This window comes from Sarcophilus harrisii, chromosome 3 (genome assembly GCF_902635505.1).
Source record: "Sarcophilus harrisii chromosome 3, mSarHar1.11, whole genome shotgun sequence".
NCBI classification, from domain to species: domain Eukaryota; kingdom Metazoa; phylum Chordata; class Mammalia; order Dasyuromorphia; family Dasyuridae; genus Sarcophilus; species Sarcophilus harrisii.
This window is the reverse complement of record NC_045428.1, coordinates 82,813,698-82,830,253: the sequence shown is the minus strand read 5'-3', so window position 1 is coordinate 82,830,253 and position 16,556 is coordinate 82,813,698. Positions and strand designations below refer to the sequence as shown.

At 35.1% G+C, this 16,556-nt stretch overlaps 1 protein-coding gene across 3 annotated transcripts in view; it reads left to right on the top strand.

Moving 5' to 3' along the window:
- Window positions 1-16,556, top strand: part of CFLAR (CASP8 and FADD like apoptosis regulator) — an 83,997-nt gene that overhangs the window by 26,817 nt on the left and 40,624 nt on the right. The window contains exon 1 of one of the 3 annotated variants that reach the window (XM_031958348.1): window positions 1,403-1,676. The exons of the other annotated variants lie outside the window; for them this stretch is intronic. The gene's annotated coding sequence lies outside the window, so the exon portion shown is untranslated. Of the gene's footprint in view, window positions 1-1,402; window positions 1,677-16,556 lie in introns of those variants that run through there. 3 annotated transcript variants of the gene reach the window in all.

Sequence of the window (16,556 nt, the reverse complement as noted above, 5' to 3'; positions counted from 1 at the left end):
ATTGTCATTATCTTGAGTGAAATTATTAATTGTATCTATAATTTGCTGTTTCACCCAATCATTCTTTAAGATGAGATTATTTAGTTTCCAATTACTTTTTGATTTATTTCCCCCTAAGTTTTTGTTGAATATAGTTTTTATTGCACTGTGATCTGAAAAGAAAGCATTTACTATTTCTGCCTTCCTGCATTTAATTTTGAGGTCTTTATGTCCTAATATATGGTCAATTTTTGATTTTGAATAGGTTCCATGAACTGCTGAAAAGAAAGTATATTCCCTTCTATCTCCATTCAATTTTCTCCAGAGATCCAACATACCTAATTTTTCTAATATTCTATTTACCTCTTTAATTTCTTTCTCATTTGTTTTGTGATTTGATTTATCTAAATCTGAGAGTGCAAGATTGACCTCTCCCACTATTATAGTTTTGCTGTCTATTCCTTCTTGTAACTCTCTTAACTTCTCCTTTAGGAAGTTAGATGCTATACCAGTTGGTGCATATATGTTTAATACTGATATTGCTTCATTGTCTATAATACCTTTTAGCAAGATATAGTTTCCTTCCTTATCTCTTTTAATTAGATCAATTTTTGCTTTTACTTGATCTGAGATAAGGAAGAGAGATCATAATCTTAAGAAAAAAAGGGGTTTGTATACCTAGGCTTAGATTATGACTGTCCTTGTTGGATACTTGATATACATTGGTTAAATTAAAGGAAGGAAGTGACTTTTGAATTGAGTAAGAGTGCATTGAAAAACAAAGGGCAGGATTGTTAGTCTGAGCACTCAGTTTCTGAAGGAACTATTGGGAGATAAGGCTGAGAAAATACAAATTTGAAGTAAAATAAGAAGACCTAGAACTCCATGCAAAAAGTTTGGACTTTGCCACTCCTTATTCCGTTCCCCCTAACTACTGTCCCAGAATATGTGTGTGTGTGTGTATAATTGTATCTCTGTGTATTTAAAAAAGGGGGCGGGGGAATGGATAGGAGGGTGACCAGATAGGGATCTTTTTGAAATTCCAAATCAAAATTATTCCGGGATCTACTCTCTTTTCCTGGGTCCCCACGGGAAAAAGTTTTGGGCTTGCTTCATTCCCACCCACCTAATTCTCTTAATGAGGGTGTATTTTGTGACTGAGTCATTTTCAAGGCGTGGGAGTCAGAAACTGGGCACGGAGGGGCTTTTACGATAAACTGTAGGGGCGCGGGGGAGAGGGGGTTCTGGAGGGGAAATTTCCATTTCTCCGCTTCAGTCTCGAGAATTAAGGCTTTACGTTAGAAATTCGAACCGGACACTTTGCTCTGGAGAGCAAGCAGTCAGCCCCAGGATACTGAGTTGGCTTCTGGGTGCGTTTATATTGTGGTTTCTCCCACCCTTTTATATCCTCCCCAAAACCGGAATGATGAGGAATAAGCTGTCACAACCAATTCCAGTACGGAATCAAATTCTAGAAACTAAAACAAACCACTCGGGTTGTGCCTCGCAAACTTTTGGATCCACCTAAAATTTCCTGCTTCCTGTTTTGTCCGCTTAGCTTGTAGCACAAGCTGTCTCCAGGGCGTAGCTGTAGCAACTGTTGCTTCAGAAAGTTACAAACTGGTGTTTCTACGTCTCCCCTGTGGTTCTGCTCCGCGACCGATATCAGAGCGCTTGATGTCCGAGCCTCATGCTCCGTGAGTACGAGGGAGCATTCGTCCCTTCTCCCTGTCTCAGTGCAGTTAAACTTAGCTGGTGGGCAGTGAGCCATTTACCTGCGTACCAGCGGGCCTAGACTTCCGCCATTGTACTAGTCCGAATTGAAGTTGAGAACTATTTACTTTAGTCTTGGAGCTTGCGGATTAAACAAAGCCTTTTTTTGTTTTGTGAGAAAACTGTTAATGGAATGAAATTCTTGTCAGAGTTTAATAAATGCTTTTCGTTCATTTGTTAGACATTACTGATTATATTTTAGATCAACAAAAAAGGGAAAGAATGAGAATAATTCACATTTGTATAAATTTGTGTAGATTGATAGCAGGGATTCTTAATTTGTTTTATTTGTCATGGACGACCCTCACCCTCCCCCCCTTTTATTTTTTATTTTGCAATGTGGAGCCCTTCTTAGAGTGGTTTTATTTTTTTTTTATTTATTTTTTTTATTTAATAGCCTTTTATTTACAGGATATATACATGGGTAACTTTACAGCATTAACATTTGCCAAACCTCTTGTTCCAATTTTTCAACTCTTACCCCCCCACCCCACCCCTCCCCTAGATGGCAGGATGACCAGTAGATGTTAAATATATTAAAATATAAATTAGATACACAATAAGTATACCTGACCAAAACGTTATTTTGCTGTAGAAAAAGAATCAGACTCTGAAATATTGTACAATTAGCTTGTGAAGGAAATCAAAAATGCAGGTGGGCATAAATATAGGGATTGGGAATTCAATGTAATGGTTTTTAGTCATCTCCCAGAGTTCTTTTTCTGGGCATAGCTAGTTCAGTTCATTACTGCTCCATTAGAAATGATTTGGTTGATCTCATTGCTGAGGATGGCCTGATCCATCAGAACTGGTCATCATATAGTACTGTTGTTGAAGTATATAATGATCTCCTGGTCCTGCTCATTTCACTCAGCATCAGTTCATGTAAGTCTCTCCAGGCCTTTCTGAAATCATCCTGTTGGTCATTTCTTACAGAACAGTAATATTCCATAATTTTCATATACCACAATTTATTCAACCATTCTCCAACTGATGGACATCCATTCAGTTTCCAGTTTTTAGCCACTACAAAAAGGGCTGCCACAAACATTTATGCACATACAGGTCCCTTTCCCTTCTTTATAATCTCTATGGGATATAATCCCAGTAGTAACACTGCTGGATCAAAGGGTATGCACAGCTTGATAACTTTTTGAGCATAGTTCCAAACTACTCTCCAAAATGGTTGGATTCATTCACAACTCCACCAACAATGCATCAGTGTCCCAGTTTTCCCGCATCCCCTCCAACAATCATCATTATTTTTTCCTGTCATCTTAGCCAATCTGACAGGTGTGTAGTGGTATCTTAGAGTTGTCTTAATTTGCATTTCTCTGATTAATAATGACTTGGAGCACTTAGAGTGGTTTTAAATGCACAGAGTAAAATACATAGGATTACAAAGAAAAACAATGATATTGAAATACAGATATGAAAACCGGGGTCATGGCCCCCATTCCTATGGATAGATTTAGTATATATTTCCCAGGGTGCTCCTGGAATGTTCTCAGTTACCTAAATGCCCTAAAAAAGAGTCAAGCAAAGGAAATCTTTCGTTTATACTTGTATTTGTGTTCATCCTAGGCCAAGTGTCTGGTCCTTTTCTTTAAGCATTAGTCATTTTTAAGAGGAAAAAAAGTATCCCTAAGGAAACATTCTAGACTAATTACAAATCACTGAAAAACATGAGCTAATACAGACTTATTTTGGTCATGATATTAGACATAAGAAAAATTATCAATATAAGGCTTTAGTAAAAATAAAAAAGGATGATTTGGATTTTCTTCCTCTGGATAGGAAAAAATGTTTCTGTTTTATTTTTTATCATTTTATCACCTGTGTCTGACAAATTTCCTAAAACTTAGGAGACACTTAATAATTATTTCTTGGCTGTTTGCTTCCTTTCCTCCAAAAAAAATTCTTTTGAAAAAGGAAATCATTGTGTAATATAAGTAATATAAGATAATGATACTTGTGCTGCCTTCTTCACAGGGTTATTTGACAAACTTTAAAGTTCTCTATAAATGTGAGCCCAAGGCTTCAAGTCAATAAGACCTGAGTTCAAATCCTGCCTCAGATACTTACTAGTTCTGTGATCTTGGGCAAGTCACTTTCTGAGCCTCAAATGGGATAAAAATATATATCCCCATAAATATAAATATATAAATGGGAATAATAATAGCTCTTAATATCCAGGTTGTTGAAAATCAAATGAGGTAACATGTGTAAAGCCCATTGCAAAAAACTTCATGCTAGTTGTTGTTAGCAGCTGTTTTTTTTTAATTTGTCACAATAAATGAATAAATGAAAAAGCATTTTAACTCTTATTATGCAATATTCAGCACTGGGTTACTACCAGGGTAAAAACATTCCTAGTCCTAGAGGAGAAGCCACTGGGAGCTGGAATGGATTGTCTTAGAGTTTGGAAGACCTGAGGGTGGATTCTGCCTCATTTCCTTACTATCTGTTTGATGTTAGATAAGTCACTTAATCTCTCTCTGATTCATGTTCTTGAGAGATAAAAATTACAACTAACTTTCCAGGAATGGGTAAGTCATTTCAATCTCTGTTGTAAAATAGTGCAGTTCTATTGCATTCACATTGAGAGCTGTCCAAAAATGGAATAGATTTCTCCTTAAGGTAATGAAGTGAAGATTTTTAAAGCAACCACAGGAATGTCATGGGGTGTTGTAGAGGTCATACTTGCTTCAGGTAGGCTAAATGACTTCTAAGTTCCATTCTCACTCTGAGATCTTCTGATTCTTTGAGGGGAGAACTCTAATTTACTCTTAGTTTTTCAGAGAGGGAATGGAAGAGGAAGGGAAAGGAAAGAATGGGTATTTACTATATGTGCTTTAAAACTATTATTCATCACTAGAGTTTTTTTTTCCTTTCCATTAGTCAACAAATGACTACTTACACATACTAGCAATCTTAAGACATACTAAGTATAATAAGATAGTATTTTGTATGTAGTTACAAAATGTCTGTGTTTGTGTGTCCCAAAGAGGTGGGAAAGGTCAGATCATTATTTATTAAAGGAATGAAGCATTTCTTCTGTCAATGACATTATTTCCTTCATGGGAGAGTGAATTCCAAATTCTTATATTCCATAAGCTACATTCAGGGAATAGGCTTTTAAATAGTATGTATCTGTTTCATAGATAAAAGACTCAAATTGTGTTAGTTTATGATTGATTGAACTCTTGTGCATCTGGTGCTACTTGGTTGGCTGTGAGGTAAAACTAGAGAGTTTTATAATTTGAATTTTTCTTCTTTGATATGACTATTAATAGAATGAAATTCTTTTTTTGAGAACTGTGTGTTTTCATGTTTCTGATTATTTATCATTTGGGAAATGGCTTTTAGTCTTTTTTTTTTTTATTAAGTTCCTAAAAAGCTTGGATATCAAGACCCTTGTCAGAAAAATTTGATGCAAAGATTTTTTTTTCAAATACCTTCTTATTCTTTTTATATCAAAAGTTTCTCAATCTTGTTTCTAATAAAAGTTACTTATCTTATCTTTTGTGATTTCCTCTTTGGTTAAGAGTTGCCTCCTTAGCAATAGCTGTGAAAAATATCTGATATAGTTCTTTTCAGTTTGTTCTTTTTTGGAGTATGGCCTTTAGTATTTAGGCCACATATTTGTTTTTAGTTTATTTTGCTCTATAGAGGTACAATGTATTCTGAATCTAATTTCTTCTAAGTTTTTCTTGTCAAATAGGAAGTTTTTCCCTTATTAATTTATGTTCTCAAGTTTATTAAATTCTGGGTTATTAAGGTCAATTTCTTAGGAAATGATTCTACGTTTTTATGTTTTTGCAGCTGCTATGATTGAGGTTGAAAAAGGGGGACCCAAAAGTTTGGGGTCACAGATCAATGTCATGAGGTATCTCAAAAGAATTTGCAGGTTTGAACCCATATCCAAGTCAATGGGACAAAGTTTATTGTAATTATAACAACTGGAGCGGGCTAAGTTCCAGAAGACATTAACAGAGAGCCAGGAGCAACAAGATAAATTTATAGAAAAAAGAGAGACCAAGATATTCATGTTACTAATTTGCTAATTTTCTGGTTTACAAGTGGTTTTGAGGAGTGGTCTTATTCACTGTTGTCTCAGGAACTTGGTTATTACTCACCAACAGATTATCTAGCTGACAGGCAATAATGTTTGCAGGACTATTCTAAGGCCAGAAGACTTTGAAATCAGTAGTGGAAAGAGTTATCAAAAAATCTAGATTTTGGTCTTTGCTTTGACATTTATTCTATGACTACAGAACAAGACATTTCAGTTTGGAGGAATTAGTTTTCTTATCTCTAACATGAGGATAAAACATACATTAAAAATTAAAAATATTAGGCACTTAGTACATGCTACATGCCCTGCTTGATACTGGGAAAAAAATACAAATAAACAAGATAGGATCTAGTCTCAAGGAGTATCCATTCTTTTTTTTTTTTTTAATTTAATAGCCTTTTATTTACAGGATATATACATGGGTAACTTTACAGCATTAACAATTGCCAAACCTCTTGTTCCAATTTTTCACCTCTTACCCCCACCCCCTCCCCTAGATGGCAGGATGACCAGTAGATGTTAAATATATTAAGATATAAATTAGATACACAATAAGTATACCTGACCAAAACGTTATTTTGCTGTAGAAAAAGAATCAGACTCTGAAATACTGTAGAATTAGCTTGTGAAGGAAATCAAAGATGCAGGTGTGCATAAATATAGGGATTGGGAATTCAATGTAATGGTTTTTAGTCATCTCCCAGAGTTCTTTTTCTGGGCATAGCTAGTTCAGTTCATTACTGCTCCATTGGAAATGATTTGGTTGATCTCGTTGCTGAGGATGGCCTGATCCATCAGAACTGGTCATCATATAGTATTGTTGTTGAAGTATATAATGATCTCCTGGTCCTGCTCATTTCACTCAGCATCAGTTCATGTAAGTCTCTCCAGGCCTTTCTGAAATTATCCTGTTGGTCATTTCTTACAGAACAGTAATATTCCATAATTTTCATATACCACAATTTATTCAACCATTCTCCAACTGATGGACATCCATTCAGTTTCCAGTTTTTAGCCACTACAAAAAGGGCTGCCACAAACATTCGTGCACATACAGGTCCCTTTCCCTACTTTATAATCTCTTTGGGATATAATCCCAGTAGTAACACTGCTGGATCAAAGGGTATGCACAGTTTGATAACTTTTTGAGCATAGTTCCAAACTACTCTCCAAAATGGTTGGATTCGTTCACAACTCCACCAACAATGCATCAATGTCCCAGTTTTCCGCATCCCCTCCAACAATCATCATTATTTTTTCCTGTCATCTTAGCCAATCTGACAGGTGTGTAGTGGTATCTTAGAGTTGTCTTAATTTGCATTTCTCTGATTAATAATGACTTGGAGCATCTTTTCATATGACTAGAAATAGTTTCAATTTCTTCATCTGAGAATTGTCTGTTCATATCCTTTGACCATTTTTCAATTGAGAATGGCTTGATTTTTTATAAATTAGAGTTAATTCTCTATATATTTTGGAAATGAGGCCTTTATCAGAACCTTTGACTGTAAAAATATTTTCCCAGTTTATTGCTTCCTTCTAATCTTGTCTGCATTAGTTTTGTTTGTACAAAAACTTTTCAGTTTGGTATAATCGAAATTTTCTATTTTGTGATCAGTAATGATCTCTAGTTCTGCTTTGGTCATAAAGACCTTCCCCTTCCACAGGTCTGAGAGGTAAACTATCCTATGTTCCTCTAATTTATTAATAATTTCATTCTTTATGCCTAGGTCATGAACCCATTTTGACCTTATCTTGGTGTACGGCGTTAAGTATGGATCAATGCCTAGTTTCTGCCATATTAGTTTCCAATTAAGGAGTATCCATTCTAATAAGGGAAGACAACCCCCTTCATGAAGGGGAATTGGAAAGTGAAGGTTGGGCGAAGATGATGGGGAAGTGACTTGGAGGACTCAATCCAGGAGGCAAAAGTTTACCTGTGAGAACCCATTTTTTTCAGAGTCCAAGATTCTGTTGTGAAGGGAATGAGGTTATGGTTAAAGTGTCACTTTTCCATTGGACCTCTGTGAGGAAAATATATTATATAAAGCTTGAAGTATTATGTAAATGAAGGATGACATAATCTTAATTGATAATATAATGCCAGAGAAACTGAGGCAAGATAGAGATTGATTTTTAATTTTTTAATTGTGGAGAGTTTAGGCTAGCTGACTCATGTCCAAAAATCATTCCAGCCCTGAGTGACTGAAGCAGGGAACTTTTATAGCTAACTAGGGTTTGCAAACAGAATAACCTGAGTATACAATCTTATAGGGAAAACAAAGGCATATAAGGGGGGCAAGGAGACTGGATGAGCGGATAAGCCATAATTCCAGGAAAGGATCATAACTTAGTCCTGACAGGATAAGGATCAAGAAGGGTAGGAGACACAGAAGCAAGGGACAATTCTCAAAAGGAGGGGGAATTATCCCAGCAAGGATTGACATAAAGTACCTGGAGTTTTATGACACAATGGTATTTCAAGGCTTCTTTTGTCACTTCTTGCCATCCTAATGGCAAGGGGGGGAATATAATGATTTTATTCAGGGCATAACAATAAGATCCTTAGTGGATTTTTCATGGGCAAGGATAAAAGGAGAAAGAAGAGAAATTTTGAAAGTGTAGTCAAGCCAGAATTTTTTCGTTCCCAAGCCTGGCCAATCACTACTCCTTATCATTTCTCTTTTGGCCATTTAATGCTCTCCAGAGATGTACTTTCTTTTGTCCCTCCTCTTTCCATTTCCATTAGAAAACTAAATGTAACTGATTTCAAAATTTTGGCTCCATTTGGCTCGATGAATCACTATGACAAATTATTTCTACCCCATTGGTTTCTAGGTTGTTTGAAGGTTGAGGGTTACTATTTAATCTCCAAAGAATGCCCATACTTTGGGTGAAATAACTTGGGGGAGTTGAAGTTAAAAGGGTCAGTATTTTCTTTAAATTAGCACATGCTTTTCCTGGATGCATTGTGAAGGTCTGAGTTATCAACTTATCATAGTGGGAGTTACAGGGAATTTCTATAAAACTAGAATGTCAGTTGAGCTGGCAAAAGAAGATAAAGAACTAAAAACAATGGAAATGACCTTGTAAGTTGAACCAGTTGTTGGAAAATCAAAGGAAATCAGATATTTTCATATAGTTTATATAGTAATGGTGAAGAGAGCTGGATGACTCCCTTCCTCTTCTGCCTAAACTAGACTAAGAGAAGGCGAGGAGCAGCAGCTGATATTGGGGAAGAGGTAAGTGAATAGTTTTGAATTAGGGAGGGAGAGAAAGAAGCATGTGCACTTTATTTTATTTCCATTTATGTAAAAGGTGGGAGCATGATGGGCACAGCTTATGAGTGGGAATAAAATTGTCTTTTACTTTGCATAGATCTCTTCTTCTGACTGTAGATAAACAAAGTTGTAAAATTGAAACAGAGTTTGATTTCAGGTTTTTTTTTGGGGGGGTGGGGGGTGGGAGGTATCCTCAGCACCTAGCATAGTGTCTTAAACATAGAAAACAAATAAATTATAAAGTGTTTTTTGAATTTTATTAAGTCTATATTAGGCATCCTACAAGGACTTATTGCTGAAATCCTAAAAGCATCAGGTTTTTGTTTTTTTTTTTTTTTTTTTTTTTTTTTTTTTTGCAGACACCCTAAAAGTGTCCAAATTATAGCATGAAAGTATTTAATAATTACACCAAATTATTTAGGGTTCATCCACAATGATAGATTTAAAACCAGAAGGAATCAAAGAGGCTCCAAATTTTATAGACATAGAAACTCAAGGCCAGGAAGGTTATGTGATTTACAGAAAGTGGACTTACACCAAGTAGTAAGTAAATATCACAAGAGGAATTTGAGCTCAGAGCCAATTTTATTTCCACTGTGCCATGTTGCCTCCTGATATATGATAAATATTTTAAAAACAGATTTTAGCAAAAATGTTTTTATTAGATTATTTTCTTGATTTTAAGCATGTAGCTAGTTCAGTGAAAAGTGTTGCAACTGGAGGCAAAAAAATCTTGAGTTCAAATCCTTCCTAAGAGAATATTTCTGTGAGCCTGCATAAATCACTTAATCTCCTTCTACATCAATTTACTCATCGGTAACATTTTAACACATGTAAAACAATTTGCAAATTATAAGGCACTGTTAATAGGAGCTATTCTTATTGTTTCTGTTGCCCCAGAGTTGTGTTCTATCCTTCAAAACTAAATCATTTTCTTTTGTATTTAGGTTCTTAGAATTTGGGAACTGGAAGAGATCTTAGAAATCATTTAATATAAAAATCTCATTTTGCAAATGACCCTAACTTACTCAAGGTCATGTGCCTGGAACATTTTGGACACTTTATAAATACTTGTTGACATCATTTAACATGTGACTAAATATGATTCAACATGTAATCTTTATTTTTCCTTGTACAATCTCTACATATAACAGGGCTCTCACTAAGATTTAGATCCCATGATCTAATCTAGCCAGCTACTTCATCACATGTATATGTATGTGTGTATTTGTATATATATTTTTCTCACCTCTATATTAGTGTGTGTGTGTTAAACCTGCCATCTTATTTTGTTAATTGACTCGTTAATTTCTAGAATAGAGATTCTTTTTTTTTTTTAAGTATAAGTTAAATACAATATATGTATACATGTCCATGCAGTTATTTTGTTACACAAGAAGAATCGGACTTTGAAATAATGTACAATTAGCCTGTGAAGGAAATAAAAAATGCAGGCAGACAAAAGTAGAGGGATTGGGAATTCCATGCAGTGGTTCACACTCATTTCCCAGAGTTCCCTCACTGGGTGTAGCTGGTTCAATTCATTACTGTTCTTTTGGAACTGATTTGGTTAATCTCATTGCTGAAGAGAATCACGTCCATCAGAATTGATAATCGTGTAGTATTGTTGTTGACGTGTATAATGATCTCCTGGTTCTGCTCATTTCACTTAGCATCAGTTCATGTAAGTCTCTCCAAGCCTCTCTGTATTCATCCTATTGGTCATTTCTTACAGAACAATAATATTCCATAACATTCATATACCACAATTTATTCAGCCATTCTCCAGTTGATGGGCATCCACTTTGTTTCCAGTTTCTGGCCACTACAAACAGGGCTGCCACAAACATTCTTGCACATACAGGTCCCTTTCCATTCTTTAAAATCTCTTTGGGATATAAGCCCAGTAGTGACACTGCTGGATCAAAGGGTGTGCACAATTTGATAACTATTTGAGTATAGTTCCAAATTGCTCTCCAGAATGGCTGGATGTGTTCACAATTCCACCAACAGCGTATCAGTGTCCCTGTTTTCCCACATCCCCTCCAACATTCCGCATCATCTTTTCCTGTCAGTCTAGCCAATCTGGCAGGTGTGTAGTAGTAGCTCAGAGTTGTCTTAATTTTCATTTCTCTGATTAATAATGACTTGGAACATCTTTTCATATGACTAGAAATAGTTAGAATAGGGATTTGTAATCCTGTGTGTGTGTGAGTGAGTATGTGTGTGAGAGAGAGAGAGCACAGAATATGAAAGCGTGAATGAATGTAAAACTCTCTTGTCAGTAGAGTAAAGCATTTATGGGCCTCTTCTCTAAATAAGTTTGCTGCTTACATTCAAAATTGAAATATTCACAAGGGGTTTTAACTTCTTTTCTATTTGTTTCCAGTATGACCATTTTATTTATAAAGAGATCATGTAAATGGATGAGACTTTCATTGTAGTAAAGAATTTAGATGAGATTTCCAATAACTTAACTGGTTAGGGATAAGAGAGTTTTTGACTTAGTTTTATAGCCATTAGCTAGTTATAAATTTCAAAAAACTTCTCAGTGTCCATTGAAAATTTATAACTTGTTTGGAAATATTTTACATGACTACTTATGTTTAATTGATTTCAAATTATTTTTGTTCTCAGGGAGGGAGGAGAAGAGAAAGGAAGAAAGAATTCAGAACTCAAATTTAAAAAAAAAATGATTGTTAAAATTTTTTGTTTACAGGGTAATGAAAAAAAGATAAAAATTAAATGTTGATAAAAATTTATAGCTTGCCCTAATCCTTCCTATTTTTGTCATATAAACCACTTTCCTCTGTTAGCTTTCTATAACTTTTACAAGTTTATTTTTGAAGTTTAACTTTTACAAGTCTATCTTTGAAATGTAAATCTCCCCTTTCCCCTTTTGGCAGCCATTAGAATCCAAAGGTATTTTTTTCTTGATAAAACCAAAATTTACATAAGTCTTGTGAAAATTCTATCTAGTATTTATTAGCCATTTTTAGATAACTTGGGCTGCATTTTGAGCAGGTTTTTATTTTTATTATTATTATTTTTATTATAGTAACTTTTTATTGACAGAATTCATGCTAGGATAATTTTTTTTTTACAACATTATCCCTTGCACTCACTTCTGTTCCGATTTTTCCCTCCCCCCTCCCCCCCCTCCCCTAGATGGCAAGCAGTTCTATATATGTTGAATATGTCCTAGTATATCCTAGATACAATGTATGTGTGCAGATCCAAACAGTTTTCTTGTTGCTCAGGGAGAATTGGATTCAGAAGGTAGAAATAACCCGGGAAGAAAAACAAAGATGCAAACAGTTTACATTCATTTCCCAGTGTTTTTTTTCTTTGGGTGTAGCTGCTTCTGTCCATCATTGATCAACTGAAACTGAATTAGGTCTCTTTGTCAAAGAAATCCACTTCCATCAGATTACATCTTCATACAGTATCGTTGTTGACGTATATAATGATCTCCTGGCTCTGCTCATTTCACTTAGCATCAATTCATGTAATTCTCTTCAAGCTTCTCTGTATTCATCTTGCTGGTCATTTCTTACAGAACAATAATATTCCATAACATTCATATACCACAATTTACCCAACCATTCTCCAATTGATGGGCATCCACTCAGTTTCCAGCTTCTGGCCACTACAAACAGGGCTGCCACAAACATTTTGGCACATACTGGTCCCTTTCCCTTCTTTAGTATCTCCTTGGGGTATAAGCCCAGTAGTAGCACTGCTGGATCAAAGGGTATGCACAGTTTGATAACTTTTTGGGCATAATTCCAGATTTTGAGTAGGTTTTTAAAATGTCTCTGAAGTCAAGTATAATTGGCAACAGTTTTAACTCAAACAAGTCCTTGCATTTTTCCACTTTGAAGAAAATAATAAATTTCAGTTAAAGATTGGTGAAAAAAATGTCTTTTCCCCTCCCCCATTCTACTTCTTAGACCCTTTGAAGTTTATTTATGGATCCTTTGTGATTCTGTGACTCCCAGTTGAAGAATGGCTGCTCTAGGTTACCTTTGGGAAAAGCAACCTTACCTAGCTTCAGTAGCCACATTACCAAGTTTTAAATCTAGCATCTGTTATGATCCCGTTGTTGCCTGCTCATCTTTGAAAACTTCCATAGGAATGGAGAAAACCCAAAATTTGATTTTTAATAAAAAATAATAATGGAAAACCATGGCTTCTGTTGTAAAAACTGGTATTTTCTCTTAAGTTCTAACTTACTATATAAGTACCAGTGTTGACTTGGGACTTTACTGGGCAAACTTAAAAAATTAGGTCATCTTTTAGAAAATTTCATATAATAAAAGAAAAAAATACCCAGGAAATCAAACTTTTCACTTTTAGTGAAGCTTCTCACAAAGACTTTATTTCCTTGGAAATTCAGATAAGTAGCTCTTATGGATTTTTTTCATGAGTTAGACATATGGATAATAACAATAGTACAATTTTAGTAAATCCTCATCAGTTTAGCTTGATTGTCGGAAATGCTGCTTTAACTTACTGAAAAGTCTTTTTTTAGTGTAGATGAAGAAATTTATTTAAAGTATTTAAGTAATGCATGGTTGACAAAGTATTTCACAGATGACTGCTAATATATTAAATAGACAGGAATCATTTATAAAGAGAAATCATTTACAAAGAGAAAATTGTAAAAAGAAAAGATAGTTTTAAAAAAAGTAGCTTTATCCTCACTACCCCTTGCAGCCTCATTTTCTCTAATTCACTTGTTTAACAGCAAGCAGATCACTTTTTTAAAAACTCTTGTATTCAGAAAACATTTTCTCTGAATTTCTCAAACTAAAATATTGCGATTGTGATACTTATCTCATTTATTGTTTGTGAACCAGTATGCAAGGCATGGTATGGTGTCATATCTCAGTATTTTCCTTGTAACAATTATAAAAAGTATAGGTGTTGCAATATATAGTAGGTATTTGTGGATGCTTCTCTCTCTCTCTCTCTCATGCATACACACACACTCAGAGTCAGCCTTGAATTAATGAATAGGATGTGTTCCAAAAGTTCTTTTGTTAAATTGCTTAGTGAGAATCCAAAATTCATTTTTTCCCCTAGAAGCACTGTTATCAAAAGGATGACTAACATCTCAGTCCAAAGAAAGAAGCCTTTTAATCTATAATAGAGAGTGATTATGGGATTTCTTAAGAGTGGAATAGACCTTAGAATCTACATAGCCCAATTTCATCATTTTACAAATTAGGAAGTTCAGAGAGCTGGACTTCCTAGTCTGAGAAAAAAGTGATTTGCCCAGATTACATAGCAACAGAGTTGGGATTCAAACCCATGTCCTTAGGTGGCAACCAAATATATTGTTCTTTCCCTTTATTATGTCACTCTTTCCATTGATGTCCCAGTCTTGTCCCTTATGCTGATATGGAAGTAACCTTGAATTCCTGAAAACAATGCTAACTGCAAACTATGGCAGATCCCACCAAGATGGATAGGCTTTGAGTATAAGACAAGGGAATAAATGGTCTGAAGATGAACCAAGTATTCAGTACTTCCTAATTCATCTATAAAATGAGAGGGTTGAATTAGATCAATAATTTCCAATTTTTATCAGTTTCTATTTTGCTTGACGAAAAAAATTACTAGGGTTTTACTTTCTGTTCTCCTCTTGCTTCCACTGCTGGAAAAAGGGAAAGAAAATGTACAAGCAAACACTTTCACATTGGTTGTGTCTAAACATGTATGTCTCATTGGGGAGGAGAAGGAAAATGAACTTGGAGGATCTGTCACCTTCCAGGATGTTCTGACAAGGAACTGAGGTCAAATTTCTCTAGGGAATAACATCAGTGAGAACGCTGATGGTGACCATTCCCCATATATGATTTTCTTAAAGCCAGGGACTGCCTGTCTAAAACAATAAACCATATTTTGTCATTTGTTATAAAATTTAAGAGGGTCCATTTTGCCAAGCCTCATGAAAAATGAATGATTTACTGAAGCAAGTTAGTGGGAAAAGTTTGAACGAATATTGACAGCTTTTATTTCTTCATTCCTATAACTTAGTGATTGAATTGTCTTTCTATCTCAGCCTCCTGTGTTGGGTTGCCTCCCAACCTAAATGACAATTCCCATTTGTGTAATATTTTAGGTATATAGAACGCTTTCCTTACTATAATCTTGAGATACATAATCCAAATATAAGTAACTGTATTTTACAGGTGAGGAAATTGAGATACAGTGAGGTTCAATGACTTCCACCCAGTGGAATGGTCTTATATCTAGTAATTGGTAGATCAGAGATTTAATCAGGCTCATGTAACTTAACATGGTATAGTGAACAGAGTGCTGGGTTTAAGATCAGGAAAACCTGGTTCAAATTCCATTTTTGATATATAATAGCTATATTCCTGTGGGCAAATAATTTAACTTGCTAAGCCCTCACCTTCCTAATTTGTAAAATGAAGGAGTTGGACAAGGGCCCTGGATGCCACAATTTTTGAATCATGTACCCCCATCAATAAAATTTTTGAGTGCTCCTATATATGTATATTTACTTGTAAATATATATTTAAAAAAGAATGAGTTAAAGATGAAATATTTGATCCTAGAATTAATATAACATCATTAGGTTTTATTGAGTGAATCCCATTGTCAGACTTGTACTATGGATCACATATTAGAGAGGAAAGAAACTTGAAACAGGGAGACCAGTTAGGAAGCTATTTTAGGCTAGACTTAAGTTAATGAAGGTTCCAATTAAAGTGTGAAATGTTTATAACTATGTTATGGAAACAGAAACAAAAAGGTCTGGCAATTGATGGGAAATGTGGTTTTACAAAGATTGAGGAGCTGAGGATGATAGCATGGTTTTTGAACTTGGGTGACTCTAAAAATATATAACAAAATAGGGAAGTTTGGGAAAGGGATTTAGATTGAGAGGAAGAAGATAATAATAAAAAAGGTCTGCTATGATTTCAGTGTAATCCATCACCTGTCAAATTAACCTGTGAGACTCACTCTGTTCTATAAGAAATAAAAAAGGAAGGGTGTATTTTCAAACCAGGAGGTAATCTAGAGGGCAGGCTGTGAGTACATTTGGAGGTGGGGGAAGGGTATAATGAATAAAAAGTTCAAGAGAGAGAGTTTTTGGATAATTAATCATTTATTAATTATGCTAACAGATAACTAATAAAAGGGTCACAGCACTCTTGAATGCCAAAGACTCTTCCTGGAACCCATTCCATTTAAGATTATATATTACTCCTAGAAGAGTAAGTGTTCCTGAGAGTGGAATCAACTCTGGTGTGTTAACAATGAATAAGAATAATGAATATTATAATAAGAGGTGGACCTATTCTAGTGAAGGGATAGGGGAGGGGTGTACAATGTGACTCTTGACCACTCACTCCCAGATCACCTCCAGCCTCAGGCAATTTAAACCAAGGATCTAAACCACACAACCC